Consider the following 13856-nt stretch of genomic DNA (forward strand, 5'->3'; position numbering starts at 1 on the left):
GTATCCAATCTGTGAAGAGTCTAAAGAAGACATGTCGGCCAGGCGCGGTGGCTCAAGCCTGTAATCCCAGCACTTTGGGAGACCGAGACGGGCGGATCACGAGGTCAGGAGATCGAGACCATCCTGGCTAACACGGTGAAACCCCGTCTCTACTAAAAAAAAAAAATGCAAAAAACTAGCCGGGTGAGGTGGCGGGCTCCTGTAGTCCCAGCTACTTGGGAGGATGAGGCAGGAGAATGGCGTAAACCCGGGAGGCGGAGTTTGCAGTGAGCTGAGATCCGGCCACTGCACTCCAGCCTGGGCGACAGAGCGAGACTCGTCTCAACAAAAAAAAAAAAAAAAAAAAAAAAGACATGTCAGCCTATTTCACTGGTTTCTCAAGTGGAATTCCAACCTTTGAAATTAAAAAAACTTAATTTTAGAAAACACTTACCTATATAAGACAGTATGTGTAAATGAGGAAATATTCATTGGTAGGTGCTTTTTATTTTTATTATTTTGTTATTTTATTATTTTGTTATGTTTCAAAGGTCACAAACTAGAATATGATATTTTCATTCAGTACTAATAAATATTATTTGGCTATGCTTGACTTTGGTACATTTTTCTGTAGCTAGCCACACCATTTAGAGAATATCTGGTATCATGGCATTTTTTCTTTTAGTCTCCTTCTGTGTCTGGAATTATACCCTAAAATGATTTATACTTTATACTTACAGAATCATGGAAGTTATATAGTTTAGAACCATCCAGACTGCAGATGAAATAGGAACGTACCAATATTTGTATTCGGAAGTATTGAAGTTGATGTTTTTAAACTGTGTCAAACTTCTGACACAACAACTTTGAGTCATATTTACCCTTTGAAACTAAGCCAAACTAAAAGTATCCTAAGGATTTAGGACATTTCATGATAAATTTGCTATTCCCAAATCTGTGCATCTTTTGTACCCTTTATCTTGTGGGCAAAAAGTATAAATGTATGCTATATATTAGAGTCGAGGGGTAGGCAGATATGTATTCAACAATAAGAGAGGAAAAACAATGAAGAAGAGGAAGCAATCCTTATAGTAGATGTTAACAGCAGCCAAATTTGAAGCATTAAAGTACTATTTTGATATTCACAGTCTCTGGTAGAATACTAGGAGTAGATAAAGTGTCCTTTAGACAGATTTTTTTGTGGAGTGGGGGGTGGATGGAGTTTCACTCTCGTTGCCCAGGCTGGAGTGCAATGGCCCCATCTCAGCTCACCACAACCTCCGCCTCCCAGGTTCAAGCAATTCTTCTGCCTCAGCCTCCTGAGTAACTGGGTTTACAGGCACCATATCTGTCTAATTTTGTATTTTTAGTAGAGACGGGGTTTCTCCATGTTGGTCAGGCTGCTCTGAAACTCCCGAGCTCAGATGATCCATCTGTATCAACCTCCCAAAGTGCTGGGATTACAGGCATGAGCCACTGCGCCCGGCCCAGACTCTTCTTTTTCTAAGTGAGATCCTACCATAACTATTCTAAACGATAACATTAGTTATCCAAATTTGTTGTAGACTTATTTATGGATTATGGATTATTGATGAAGAGCAAATTTGTCATCTAAAAATGCTTTCCTTTAGTAATCTGGATGATCAAAACCAAGTGGGCCCTCTGTTCCATTCATTTGGGTAATTTACTCATTCCAAGGCTACCGATTCTATGCTAGGCTTGTATATGGTAACTGCATTAGTCAGAGCTCTCCAGAGAAACAGAACCAACAGTAGATGTATGAAGGGGGAAAGAAAGTTGTTTTAAGGTTTTGTCTCATGATTATGAGGGCTGGAAAGTTTGAATCTGTAGGGCAAGTTGTAGCCTATAGATCAAAAGAAGAGTTGATGTTACAGGTCAAGTCTAAAGATAGTCCGGAGATAGAATTTCTTTCATTTCAGGGAATCTCAGTCTTCTCTCTTAAGACCTTCAACTAATTGGATGAGGCCAGCCCACATTATGGAGGGTAATCTACTTTACTCAAAGTCTGAGTTAAATATTAACCGTAACTAAAAAATGCTTTCACAGCAACATCTAGACTTGTATTTGACAAAGGAACTGGGTACCATAGCCTACCTGAGTTGACACATAAAATTAATCATCACAGTGACATAGAAATGAATGAGACAAACATGAGAATCCAGCCAGGACAGAAATTTATCCTGTTGGAGAAGACAAATAAAAGATAGACAATTATTATAAAAATGTGATGGAGTATTGTTGAGAGAAAAAAGAGTTACTAAAAAAAAATATAGTAAACCCAAACAAATAAAACAAAACTGCATGTGTACCACTATCCCTCTTCTATCCCACCATCTTTTGTCTGCAATAGAAATGAATCAAGAGAGACATTTGATAGACGTGATTTCAGGGACACAATCTTGCATGCCAGAAAAACATATATCTCTCGGTAAATCTGCTTAGTCAGAGGCCTCCTCATTTGCTTAGTTCCTTCTGGTTGCGAAATACTATAGCATTAAAGATTATCTGAGCTGATCTATTCAATGGAGAATCACTACCCTACCCTGGTTTTAGTGGAGAAGAGCCCAACCAAACATGCAACATTCATTTGGCCACTTGGCCTCGGTTCTTATGAAAGCCAGATATCTCAGCCTGGACTGGTTCTTACAAAAATGCTTATGACTCCTCTCATGTATATGTAGTGACATCAATACATTTTGGTCAGTTCTAGAATCAACTGCAAAATGTAATTTCTCATCATTAATAAACAAGTAGTGTGTATGAGAGCCCATTTATTGACAATGACAACTTTATTACAGAGTGACTGTGGGCTAATATGCATTAATAGCAATTAACTACTAGCATGTTTTTTTGTTTGTTTCTTTTGAGACAGAGTCTCATTCTGTCACCCAGGCTGGAGTGCAGTGGCACAATCTCAGCTCACTGCAACTTCTGCCTTCTGGGTTCAAGCGATTCTCCTGCCCCAGCCTCCTGAGTAGCCAGGCTAAGTTTTATATTTTTAGTAGAGACAGAATTTCACTGTGTTGGCCAGGCTGGTCTCCAACTCCTGGCCTCAAGTGATCTACCCGCCTCGGCCTCCCAAAATGCTGTGATTACAGGCGTGAGCCACTGTTCCCCACCCTGGCATGTTTCTTGTTTAACAAGTTACTCTTGGTGTATTGTACCTAGAATAAAATATCCTCGAAAACTTTTGGACAGAACTATAAATACCTGATAACTATTAGGAAGGAAATACATGGAGCACTATGAGCATGAATAACATGATAATCTGAGATATATTGGGAAAAGGGCAGGATCTCTAAAGTCTTCCCCGAGAGACTGAGAGTGAGGTTGAGAAGGGAAGGCCAAGTAGAGGCTGACCAGACAACTGAGCAGAGGAGAAAAAGATGGAGCACTCCAGGCAGAGTCTGAACATGTGCAGCGTCCCTGAGACCTAAAGCAGTTTGGTGCATTTTAGAAACTGAAAGAAATCCAGCCTGGTGGAGTCTGTACCTTCCATGATGAAATACCATTTAAGAAAACAACACTTCCTCCACAAAGACAATCATCTATGGAACAAACTGGACTCTCTAGTTTTCAGGCATAAACCAACTGTGTCTTTCCCCAAGTTCTTCAAACTGTTATTTCTGTGTGATTCTTTTCATTGTCCCTGATTTTAACTCTTAGACAGGACCCAAAGCTTTTTCTGTTTCTCTGAGTCACAAGAACAGTCTCATTTCAGTCACGAAAAGATCCAGCCTGGTGCAATAATTGGAACTTCTAAGTAAAGTCAAGTTAGCATTTTAAAGTTAGCCTTCCCTCCCTTTCCTAGTTGTGAACTGACTCAGGCTTGGACATCTCAGAGTGGCATGGTTATCTTCTCAGCATTTGTCAGTTCTAATAGTTCGACATCCGATTAGGAGATCTAGTGGCTGTTGCAGTTTTAATCAGCCTTTGATTGCTGTGGAAGCACTTATCTCCCCTGCCTTATTTCACAAAAGGGGGGAAAGCTCTCAACATTCCCATAAACCACTCCAAAGAAAACTTAAGTCTCAAGTCCTTAACCCCACACTCCTGCATGGGTCTTGACTACGATCACTAATGCTGAGAGGCAGGTTGACAAAACTGGACTCTGGCAGGTCTCACATGTTTTGTTTTGCAACTCACTTCAGGATGTGGATGTACTTGCCCTTGGGTATTTTGGCCAAAACTAAGACAGCCAAAGTTCCATTAATAAAATGCCTTGCTACTTTAGCAAGGGGAAGAGTGGTAAGAATAGTGGGCAATAACCATGATATATAGATTTACATTTTATTTTATTTTACTTTATTTTATTTTATTTTTATTTTTATTTTATTTTTTGAGATTTTTATTTTATTTTTCTCACTGTCACCCAGGCTGGAGTGCAGTGGCACGATCTCGGCTCACTGCAACCTCTGCCTCTCATGTTCAAGTAATTCTCTGCCTCAGCCTCCCAAGTAGCTGGGATTACAGGTACCCACCACCAAGCCCGGCTAATTTTTGTATTTTTAGTAGAGATGGGGTTTAACCCAGGCTTGTCTTGAACTCCTGACCCTATGATCCATTCGCCTCGGCCTCCCAAAGTGCTGGGATTATAGGCATGAGCCACCACGTCCAGCCTCCATGATGTATAGATTATAAACAAAATAATTTGACGTTCGGACATATGGAAGTCTTTAAAAATGCAAATACACATCAGTGTCTACACTGAAATTCAGCTTCTGCGAAATACTTTTGACCACAAAATTTATTTTAAAAGAACAACTAGTGATCCTTAAGTGGCCTATACTATGCTTTTATGACTAATATTGCAATAGTTCTTTAAGTTGAATCGAGAAAGCACCTAGAAAAATAAATGTATGTATAAGTCACCTAGATTATTTATCTTTTCTTGACATTATAAACAAGATAAAATGACTCTACTTAAAGGTTTTTTTTAAAGAAAAAATTAGTAGTAAGAGGCATTGGTTTCCTGAAACTGCAGTAATAAGATACTGTAGAGTGACTTAAACAACAAAAATGTATTGTCTCACAGTTCTAGAGGCCAGAGGTCTTAACTCAAGGTGCAAGGCTGGTTCCTTCTGAGAGCTCTAAGGGTGAATCTGTTCCACGTTGCTCTCTCCTTGGGGCCTTCGGCATTCTTTCATTTGTAGATTGTGTACTCCCTGTGTGTTTACATTGCCGCCTCTCTGTCACTCTGTCTCTGTGTCCAAATTTCCCCTTTGTATAAGACCAGTCATATTGAATTAGTGCCCACCCTAGTGGCCTCAACCAAATTTGATCATTTGCAAAGACTTCATTTCCAAATAAGGTCACATTCCCAGGTCCTGGGAGTTAGGACCTCAACATCTTTTGGGAGACACAATTCAACCTATAACATAAGAGTAAATATAAATCAAGTCAGTTTGCTAAATTATACATTTAACCCAAAACCTTCAGTCTACCATCTTTATCTTGGGTGCATTAATTTAGCATGTAAGTCCTTGATGGCAGAGTCTCTAGTAGCTATGATTTCAGATATACACAATGTATACAAATTTAATTTTTAGCAGCAAAGATGACTGTATCATAGGTGGTAGAGAAAGAATAAAACTTAATTTCAGGAAACTCAAGTCTAGTTTGAGTTCACCTACTATTGATCCATCATAGGCTGTTTCTTTAATCTGTGTATCTTCAGCTATTGATAATGGATAAAGGAGCATTTTTTATGCCTGCTTTAAAAAGTTGTTGGGGTGAATAAATGATATGATTTCATGAATACATTTCAAATTATGAACACATTTAAATCAGCACAAGATAAACGGAAAACATTTCTATCATAACCTTTCTAGAATTAGCCCTATAATTATATGCCACGTTCTGCTTTCTTTTAACTACCCAGAATTTCATTTTACATGCATAAAAGGCAAGTTCCTTCACTTGATTTTGAAGGGCCTAATCTGACATGAACAGCTTAGAAAACATTAGATGAGTCACTATTTTCTGAATGAATATGAATTTTTCCTTCTTCAGTGACTGAAATTAGATTTTACTTGTAATTACCATGACCTTTTTACTTAATTATATTCAAAAATAATTTGTGGGATATAGTGCTAGAAATTTTATCTTCATTATGTAAAATTTGTGATCAATTATGAGTAATTAAAACGTAAATCAAAGAACAAAAAAGTTAATATTGGATCTTTGTGTGTTACGTGGAGATTAAGGGAAAATCTGGAGATATTAATTTTCCAAGTCCATGTCAATTTAAAACAGTAATTTCTTTAGTACTTGACAACTGAAAAAGATATTAGAGGGCTTTAAGTGCAGTTTTCTTATTGTTTAAGAGGAAAATGAAATTCAGGGAAGAAAAGTCATTCTATTTAATTAGAAAGTTTGTTAATGGCAGATCCAGGTCCAGAACCTGTGACTTTCAACTCTATTGAACTACAGTATTGTCAGTATTCCCTGAAATACGCAGAAGTAATAGACTTAACCTCTACTTTTGGAAATTATTTGTATTAATTGCCATTGCTTCATGTTTCTAACAATACCAGCTTAAATACTTGAGATGATCAAGTTTTACACAGAACTCAGGCCAAGTCTTATGGGATTCACTAGGTCAGCAGTTCTCAAACTTTTTGCCTGCAGAACCCCTTTCCATTCTTAAAAATTATTGAAGACCCTGAAGGGCCTTTGCTTATACAGATAATGTCTGTAAATATTTACTGCATTAGGCAATTTTGGCAGCTTTATTGATACGTAATTCACATACCAAACAATACACCAATACAAGATGTAAAATTCATTTTTTTTTTCTCACCAACATGGAAAACCAACAGCCTAGTCAATTTTAGAACATTTGTATTATCTCAAAAAGAAACCCCATATCCTTTAGCTATGACCCCTGTATCCCTTTATCACCACCACCACCTTCGCCTCACTCCTAGCCCTAAGCAACCACTAATCTAATTTATGCCTCTGTAGATTTCCCTAATCTGGGTTTTCGCATGATGGGAATTGTATAATATGTGTCTTTTGGTGACTGGCTTCTTTCACTTAGCATTATGTTTTCAAGGTTTATTCACCGTGTAACATGTATCAGCACTTCAGTCATTTTATGGCTAAATAATATTCCACTATATGTATATACCACCTTTTGTTTATCCATTTGCTTGTTGATGGGCATTTGAGTTGTTTTTAAATACTGCTGTGAACATTTGTATATAAGCTTTTGTGTAGATATGTTTGAATTACCTTGGCTGTGTACCTAGGATTGTAATTGTTGGGCCATATGAAAACTCTGTCATTAATTATTTCAGGGACTGTCAGACACTTCCAAAGCTGCTGCTCATGATCATCAGCAAGTATGTCCCCTCGTCTTCTGTTGTTCAGACAAATTTGTGGTAATCAGTATTGATTTATCTTTAAATTTTTGATAGAGTTCAGTGATGAAGACATCTGGGCTTGGGCTATTCTTTGTGGGTAGTTTTTTGACTGCTGATTCAATCTCCTCACTAATGCTAATTTTATTCATATTGTCTATGGCTTCTGAGTCAGTGTCAGTAATCTATCGTACTAGGAATTTGTCTCTTTCATCTAAGTTATCTTATTGAAGTACAGCTGTTCAGTGTTCCTTTATAATCCTATTTTATTTCTGTAAAAATAGCAGTAATGTTCCCCCCTTTCATTTCAGATTCTAGCAATTTGAGTCTTGCTCTTTTTTTCTTGATAATTCTAGCTAAAGCTTTGTCAATTTTATTGGTTTTTCAAATAACCAGATTTTGGTTTTACTCATCTTCTTTATTGTTTTTCTATTATGTATCTCATCAACATCCACTTTGTTTTATTATTTCCTTTATTTCTCTTGTTTAGGTTTAGTTTGCTCTTTTTTTTTACAGTACTGTAAAGTGGCAGCTTAGGTTATTGATTCGAAATCTTTCCTTTTTCTTATAAAAGACATTTATAGCTATAAATTCCTCCAATGAACACTGCTTTAGCTACATATCATATTTTGCCATGTTATACCATCATTTTCATTCATCTCAAAGTATTTTCTTATTTTCCTTTTGATTTATTCTTTCATCCATTTGTTATTTAAGAGCGTGTGGTTTAATTTTCCCATATTTATGAATTTCCATATTTTTTTCCTATTGTTGATTTCTAATTTTATTCTACTGCCAGGGAACATACTTTGTATTGTTTCTATTATTTTAAATATTTTGAGGTTTGTTTTGTGGTCTAGCATATGGTTTGTCTTGGATGTGCCATATGCACTGGGAAATAACGTTAAAACATCCCTCAGTATCTGGGGGAAATTGGTTCAGGACTCCCTGCAGATATCCAAATCTGCTGATGCTCAAGTCCCTTATATAAAATGATATTATATTTGCATATAACCTATGCACATCGTCATATATACCTCAAATCATTTCTAGATTACATATAATAGCGAATACAACGTAAATGCTATATAAATTGCTATATTGTATTGTTTAGGAAATAATGACAGGAAGAAAAAGTCTGTAAATATTCAGTACAGATATAACCATACATTTAAAAAAATATTTTTGATCAGTGATTAGTTGAATCTGCTAATGCAGAACCCACAGATATGGAGGGTTGACTGTATATTTTATTCTTTGGGGTTGAAGTGTCCAATATGTTATGGCAGCAAATCCATATGAGTCTGCAGCAACCTCAAGTCTTACCTCCTTAGAAGAAAGAATTTGACTGGGGGGCATAAGGCAGAAGAAGAGACGGAGGCAAGTTTTAGAGCAGGAGCGAAAGTTTATTAAAAAGCTTTAGAACAGGAATGAAAAGAAGGAAAGTACACTTGAAATAGGGCCAAGAGCGTGACTTGAGAGATCAAGTGTGTGGTTTGACCTTTTGACTTGGGGTTTCATGTGTTGGCATACTTCTGGGGTCTTGTGTTACTTCTCCCTGCATTCTTCCCTTGGGGTGGGCTGTCCGCATGTGCATGCTTGAGATCAACTCCTGAGATCTTATTGGAAAGCTGCTCACCCAACTCCTGAGATTTTATTGGGAAGCTGCTGATCACCAGTTTCAGGTGTTTTCTATCTATTAGGAGACTGCCTTTCCCTGGTACTGGCTGTAACCAATTATTTTAGAGAGACAGTTAACAACTGCCTGATCCTCACCTAATGTTTGCCTGACATTCCTGATGTGTGTGTATTGCGCCAGGGAGCCCTGCCCTGCCCTGCTCATAGCTGACTGGCTACCCACTGTAACATATAGATGCCAATTAGGTCTAGTTGGATTATAGTGTTGTTCCAGTATTTTATGTCTTAATTGTCTATTTACTTTATCCACTATTGACAACGGGTTTTGAAGTCTCCAAATATTATTGTTGAATTATCTATTTCTTCTTTTATATCTGTCAGTTTTGCTTCATGTATTTTGATACTCTGTAATTAGGTACATGTATGTTTATAATTGTCATGATTTCATCCCTCTTTATCTCTAGTGAGTTGTTTTTTGGTCTTAAAAACTATTTTGGGCCGGGCGCGGTGGCTCAAGCCTGTAATCCCAGCACTTTGGGAGGCTGAGACGGGCGGATCACGAGGTCAGGAGATCGAGACCATCCTGGCGAACACGGTGAAACCCCGTCTCTACTAAAAATACAAAAAAAAAAAAAAAAAACTAGCCGGGCGAGGTGGCGGGCGCCTGTAGTCCCAGCTACTCGGGAGGCTGAGGCAGGAGAATGGCGTAAACCCGGGAGGCGGAGCTTGCAGTGAGCTGAGATCTGGCCACTGCACTCCAGCCTGGGCGACAGAGCGAGACTCCGTCTCAACAACAAAAAAGTAGCATAGCTACTTTGGTGTTTTTGTGTTTTCTGTTTGTATTACATATTTTTTCCCCCCTCCTTTCTCTTTCAATATATTTGTGTATTTTAAGCTAAGGTTTGTCTCCTGTAGACAACATGTAGTTGGGTCATATTTTTTTTTGTCCAATCTGACAATCTCTGCATTTTTATTTGATCAGTAACCCACTCACATTTAAGTTATTACTGATATGTTTGGGTTTATGTCTATAATCTTATTTTTTCTTTTCTTTTGTTTTTTTGAGACTGAGTCTCGGTCTGTCGCCTAGGCTGGAGTAAACACAGTGGGGAGATCTTGGCTCACTGCAAGCTCCGCCTCCTGGGTTGATGCCATTCTCCAGCCTCAGCCCCCTGAGTAGCTGGGACTACAGGCGCCCGCCACTACGCCCAGCTAATTTTTTTGTATTTTTAGTAGAGACCGGGTTTCACCGTGTTAGCCAGGATGGTATCGATCTCCTGACCTCGTGGTCCACCCCCGTCGGTCTCCCAAAGTGCTAGGATTTCAGGCCTGAGCCACCGCGCCCAGCCTATTTTTTATTTTCTATGTGTCTCATATGCTTTTTGTTCCTGCATTCGTCCTTTACTGTTTTATATTAAATATCTTTAATATTTGGTATTAATTTTCTTAATGATTTTTTTTTGAGACGGAGTCTCGCTCTGCTGCCCAGGCTGGAGTGCAGTGGCCGGATCTCAGCTCACTGCAAGCTCCGCCTCCCGGGTTTACGCCATTCTCCTGCCTCAGCCTCCCGAGTAGCTGGGACTACAGGCGCCCGCCACCTCGCCCGGCTAATTTTTTGTATTTTTTAGTAGAGACGGGGTTTCACCGTGTTAGCCAGGATGGTCTCGATCTCCTGACCTTGTGATCCGCCCGTCTCGGCCTCCCAAAGTGCTGGGATTACAGGCTTGAGCCACCGCGCCCGGCCTCTTAATGATTTTTTACTGTATTTTTGGATATATTTTTAAATGATTAAGGTTTACCCTATACATCTCAACTTATCAGAATAAACTTCGAATTATATTAGCTAAATTCCAGTGATTTACAGAAATAGTATTTCTATACAGCTCAATTGCGCTTTCTCCTTTTCTGTGGTATTATTATTTTACATATTACACCCATTAATGTTACAAATCCAGCAATACATTTTTATAATTATCACTTTACCATCTGTTATTATTTCATTAGCCTGTTATAGTTTTGACTCTGCCCACCTACTTGGTGCTATTATTAGCAAATGTATTTCCCATTTTACGTTTCTATATGTTACAGGCCCAACAATATACTACATTCTATATATTTATATATATATATATAATTTGTATAATTGCTTTTTAAGTCAATTAAGGAAAAAATAAAAGTATGCATTTATAGTATATTTTATAATTACATAATTACCTCTACTTAATGCTCTTTCTTTATGTAGACTCAAATTACTATCTGAGGTCACTTGGTTTAAGGATGAAGAAATTTCTTAAATAATTTTTGTAAGGCTGGTGTGCTGGGAGCAAATTCTTTCTCTCTCTCTTTTTGTATTGCCCTTCAATTTTAAAAGATAGTTTTACTGGATGTAGGATTCATGGTTGTCTGTTTTTCTTTAATCACTCTCAATATGTTTTCCCACTGCTTTCTGGCCTTCACTATTTCTTCATTTTTTTTCCCCTCTCTGTTCTATGGTTTGCATAATCTCAATTGCTCTGATTTCAGGTTCACTAATACTTTCTTCTGCTCCTGTATATCTACTGTTGAGCCCCCTATTGAATTTCTTATTTCAGTTATTTGACTTTTTAACTCCAGAATTTCCATTTGGTCCTTTAAAAAAAGTAATAATTTATATGTGTCTGTTACAACATTCTCTATTTGGTACAGCATTTTCATACCTTTATTTCTTTGATCATGCTTTCCTTCATCTGTAGGAACATGTTTACAGTGGCTACTTTGAAATAGTTTCTATTAAGCTTAACATCTGGTTATTCTCACAGGCAGTTTGTTTCCCGCTTCTTTTCCCGGGTATAAGTCATACTTTCCTATTTTTTCATATGCCTTGTAAGTTTTTGTGGAAAGCTGAACATTCTAGATAATATATTATAGCAACCAAGTCTGGATATCACTTCTTCCCAAACTAGAGCTAGTTATTGTTATTTGCTTGTTTATTTCTTTAGTGACTGGCTAGATTAATTTAGTAAAATCTAGCAGGGAGCAGCTTAGGGTATGCCATGGCCACACTGGGACTTCTAGGGCTCTCTTCCCGTGTTCCCTATACACACACAGTTATTAAACTCCATTAACAGTCTGGGATTGCTCTATTATTATCAACAATGTCCTGGGCAGAAATTCCTCTACAAACCAATCCAGTCAAATTGCGGCTTCTTCAAGTAGTTTCTACGTTCAATGTTTTTTATTTTTGTTTTCTGTTGCCAGGAGGGTTTCTCCAAGCTGTCTCCTTCCACAGTTCTCTCTTGCAAACTAACTGGTCTACTGTGTTGGCTGTACATTTATTATGTCCACATATGTCTTCTTACTTGCCTTTTAACTTAACTCTACCATTCTTGAGAGTGTCCCTACTTTTAAACTTCTCCACAATCTGTTTCAAACAAAGTCAGTTCCTCCGGGAAGAGTTTGGGAACTACCTGTTTTAAGGCTTGTTTCTCATTCCCGGCAAAAATCTCTGAGTCAGGGCTCTGGATATAAGAGTGAGGACAATGACAAGTTTCTCTCTGAGTAACACTTGCACTTAGGAACTGAGTAATGTGAATGATGGCGGTAAGGATGGGATCGGGGGATGCAAAAGCCTGAGGTCTTCTTGACTTGCCTCTCCTGACATGGAATCATTGCCTCAGGAGCCAAGGAAAAGGGGTAGCAGGGCTTCCATATTCTCAGTACTGCTGCGTCCAAGATAGAGCCTCCATTCCATTGGTGGAGACAGGGTAGAAAAAGGGATTCCCTAATTGTTCAAAATAATCTGGGACCTAGCCTCAGCAGCAGGCACATGAAGGTAGGATAAGAAATGCTGAAGTCTTGCTCCTTTCAGGAAGAAAACCCTCTGGATGAGGACTGTGAAGAAAGGGAGCTCTATGTTTTTGGTTGCAGCAGTCAGGAGTGAAGTTTGCATTTCTCTGAATAGAGGGGGTAGAAAGGTGGAGGGGGGAAGTAGTCTTGGTTCAGATACCACAGATTCATACTTTTCTTATTGAATTTTAATAGATTTTCTTGAACAGATATTTCTTCATTTGCTGTTTTTCTTTAGAACTAGTCCCAAAGCCTTCAACTGGTGTTTTGTTGTTGTTGTTTCATAATTTTCACCAGTTTCTCTGAAGAATAGGTAGAAGGAAACACTGACACTGCTATGCCAGAAGTGGAACTCTTCTGCATTAGAAATTAAATAGAATAAATGCAAGAATACACAAACATATTCCTTTAGGTATCAGTGATGATGTCATCACAAGTTATGCAGCTTCCGTATGTTCTCTTTCTATACATACACCTTCCACTATACACTCACGAGATGGTGAGAGTGAAGAAGGCAAAGAACATCTTAGTACAATCATAAAAATAATCTCAAGCTCCTGGACCTTCTGCAAGTGTCTTGGAGACTCTCACAGGGAGCTGGATTACACTTTAAGAACAACTGGTCTAGAGTTTTCGTCTTTGAAATACGTTCCTTTTAATGAGAAACAACACAAAATATTGACTAAGACTGAAATTTAGGTCTCTTAATTTCATTTCTGGGATCATCTCACCAACTTACCGTGTAGCATTCTTTGGACATTGATTCATTTCATTAATACCATTTTGAGCAGAGCACAAAAAATTAAACTGAGGCCATTTTAACAAGAGCTCATGGGAAATCAATCTATATGCAAAAAAGTTCAAGAATAACAAAATATAAAATTCTTTAAAAATGAACTATCATACACACAGCACACACACACGTGCACATTTTGAATGTATTTCTATAATTAAGTTTTCAAAATCTGGCTTAAAATTTCCAGAATATTACAATGTTATTTCAAAATCAATAAATAGATTGTTTAAGGA

The sequence above is a fragment of the Trachypithecus francoisi genome, unplaced genomic scaffold (assembly GCF_009764315.1).
Source record: "Trachypithecus francoisi isolate TF-2019V2 unplaced genomic scaffold, Tfra_2.0 Lachesis_group0, whole genome shotgun sequence".
Lineage (NCBI taxonomy): Eukaryota > Metazoa > Chordata > Mammalia > Primates > Cercopithecidae > Trachypithecus > Trachypithecus francoisi.